Here is a 3,216-nt window from a genome sequence, read left to right as displayed (position 1 = left end):
ATCTCTTCTGGACTTCTCCACTTGGAAAATTTGGTGCCGTCCACAAACTTGGCCACCTCACTGCTTAACTCTGTCTCCAGGTAATTTATGAAGAGGTTGAAAAGCACTGGTCCCAGGACAGATCCTTGGGGCACACTGCTTTTCACCTCTCTTCATTGTGACAATTGTCCATTGACACCCACTCTCTGCTTCCTGCTCCTCAATCCAGGAGAGGACCTGCCCTCTAATTCCCTGACCATGGAGTTTCCTCAGCAGCCTTTGGTGAGGGACTGTATCTAACACCTTCTGAAAGTCCAGATATATAATATTCACAGGTTCTCCTGCTTCCAGCAACTGTTACCCTGCACATGCCTGATCTCATCTGATCTTGGAAGCTAAGCAGGGTCAGGCCTGGTTAGTACTTGGATGGGAGACCGCCTGGGAATACTGGATGCTGTAGGCTTATACCATAGTCTTTCGAGACTGAAGGTTGCCAACCACATGCCTGCTGACATTTTCAAAAAATTCTAAAAGGTTTGTGAGGCAAGACTTACCCTTACAGAAGCCATGCCAATTCTCCCTCAGCAAGGCTTGTTAGCCTATGTGCTTTAAGATTTTATCCTTGATGATTCCACCATCTTACCTGGAATAGACGTTAGGCTGACTGGCCTATAGTTTCCCAGGTCCCCTTTCCTTCCCTTTTTAAAGATCAGTGTGACATTCGCTATCCTCCAAACCTCTGGCACCATGGTCGTTTTAAGATAAGTTGCATATTTTAGTCAAGAGATCGGCTACTTCATTCTTTAGTTTCTAAATAACTCTTGGATAGATGACATCCGGACCCAATGACATTAATGTGCCAGTGACTCTTTTTACTATGTGAGAAATCAGTGAGTCAAGCAATAAGATTGCCTTTAAAATAGTGAAAGTGAAATTAAATATGAAAGATGGAGTTATTCATAATGCCTTAGGAGGCACCTCCATTTCGAGGAAAGTCTACAGCATTTGGGGCTCTTCAGTTTAGAAAAGAGACACCTGAGGGTGGGGGACATGATTGAGAGCACAATCCTATGTATGTCTACTAAGAAGTAAGTTCCATTATGTCCAATAGGAGGCATACAAAATCATGCAGGGGATGGATAAAGGGATGTTGAACAGATTTCTAGAAGTTCATCACAGGTTACAAGCCATGATGGGTATGTGCAACCTTATGGTTTAAGAAGTAGGCTATCCTAGAATGCTAGGTGTAAGGGAGTGGCACCAGGATGCAGGTCTCGTTTTCTTGTGTGCTCCCTGAGGCATCTAAGGTGCCACTGCAAGATACAGGAAGTTGGACTAGATGGGCCTATGGGCTGATGCAGGGGGCTCTTCTTATGTTTTCCCCCCTCTGCTGCCCTTCAAACTCCTCTATATTAGAGGGCCACTCTCAAAACTCTGTTAGGCCAAGACCCCCTCTGGTAGCCAGAAAGCAGTTAGGCTGGATTTAGATGACCCCTCCCCCACAAAAGGATCACTTCCCTGCCTCTCCCCTTCCCCCGCCCCTTAAACGGACCGGGGAACCTTTACATGAACTGGTGGATCGCGACTGACCAGTTTGAGAACCACTGGTCTAATGGGTTCTCAGCTGTCTGTGACAGTTCAGGAGAGAGATCTTAGGGTTCTGGTGGACAGCTCAATGAAAGTATCAACCCAATGTGTGGCGGTGCTGAAGAAGGCTAATTCCATGCTGGAGATTATTCAAAAAGGTATTGAGAATAAAACAGCTAATACAGGTTGAGTCATTTTTTGCAAGGGTTCCGTTCCCAGAACTCACATGGATGGCAAAAATCACAATAAAGCAAATCCATTAAAAAACAGTGTCCTTTTGCTCAGTGATTTAAAAACAGCCTTGCTGACCTTAGTAATGCATCAACAGACAATCAGTCTCTCTCCAGGTGCTTAGAAAGGCTGCACTCTGAGGCAGAAGCTGCAACATGGGAGAAAGAATGGAGGAGGTGATAATCACTTCCATTTAGCATTCTTTCACATGCTCAGGGGGAAAGGAGTGGCCGCTTGCCTTGGGGTGAAGCTGAACTAAGTGCCTGGAGAGAGAATGATTGATGGATTGTCAGTTGGCTGCCCTCTCTTGCATTAATGAGACTATTGCTAAAGGACTTTTTCCCCTTTTATTTAAAGTGGGGGGGAGACATGATGAAGACATACAAAATTATGCAGGGGATGGATTGAGTGGATAAAGACATGCTCTTTTTCTTCTCGCACAACATCAGAACCAGGGGACATCAACTAAAATTGAGTGTTGGGAGAGTTGAGACAGAAAAAAAGAAAATATTTCTTTACTCAGTGTGTAGTTACTCTGTGGAACTCCTTGCCACAGGAAGTGGTGATGGCATCTGGCCTAGATGCCTTTAAGAGGGGATTAGACACATTTCTGGAGGAAAAGTCCATCACAGGTTACAAGTCATGATAGGTATGTGCAACCTCCTGATTTTAGAAGTGGGTCACCTCAAAATGCCAGAAGCAGGGGAGGACACCAGGACACAGGTTGTGTCAGTTGTTCTGTGTCCTCCCTGAAGCAATTGGTGGGCCACTGAGATATAAGAAGCTGGACTAGATGGGCCTTTGACCTGATCCAGTGAGGCTCTTCTTATGTTTTTATGTAGATTGTTGCACAACAAACATATGTCCTTGTCCATGAGAGAGGACCTATACATGAAAAAGTAATGTGGGGCAGACTCTCTGCTATGATGATAGTATCTGAAATTTCTTAAACTTTTACTTCCATCCATGTGTTGAGCATAGTCATGCTATGCTAATCACAAAAAATTCAATGGACTAATGTCTATAATGTCTGTGTAAATGAGAGTTAGTATGGTATAGTAGTGTTGGACTGAGACCTGGAAGGTCTAGACCTGGGTCAAGTCTCTAGGTGACTTCTCACAATTTCTCTGCTTAGCCTACTTCACAGAGTTGTTATGAGGATAAGAGAAGAGGGAAAGTCACGTGTCTTGTCCTGTGCTCCTTGGAGCAAAAGCAACAAATGTGTGCATTTTAACTGCATGTTGAAAGACTGCAGAACTGTTTCTGACTTGTGCTACATTTTCATGGTAGTCCTCAGACACAAAACTAAGTGCTCATCCCTGAATTATTTAATTGCTTCTATAAATGTTGCTTCGAGCGTACAGCTCCATCCATTTTTAGAATCCTAATCTATATATGCTTGTTCATCCACATCATCAC

At 44.0% G+C, this 3,216-nt stretch overlaps 1 pseudogene; it reads left to right on the top strand.

Moving 5' to 3' along the window:
- Positions 1-323: 323 nt before the first annotated feature.
- On the top strand, positions 324-441 carry LOC136649792 (5S ribosomal RNA; annotated as a pseudogene).
- Positions 442-3,216: the final 2,775 nt, after the last annotated feature.

The sequence above is a fragment of the Tiliqua scincoides genome, chromosome 4 (genome assembly GCF_035046505.1).
Source record: "Tiliqua scincoides isolate rTilSci1 chromosome 4, rTilSci1.hap2, whole genome shotgun sequence".
NCBI lineage: Eukaryota > Metazoa > Chordata > Lepidosauria > Squamata > Scincidae > Tiliqua > Tiliqua scincoides.
Note: the sequence above shows the minus strand (reverse complement) of the source record. Positions and strands in the feature narration are given on the sequence as shown.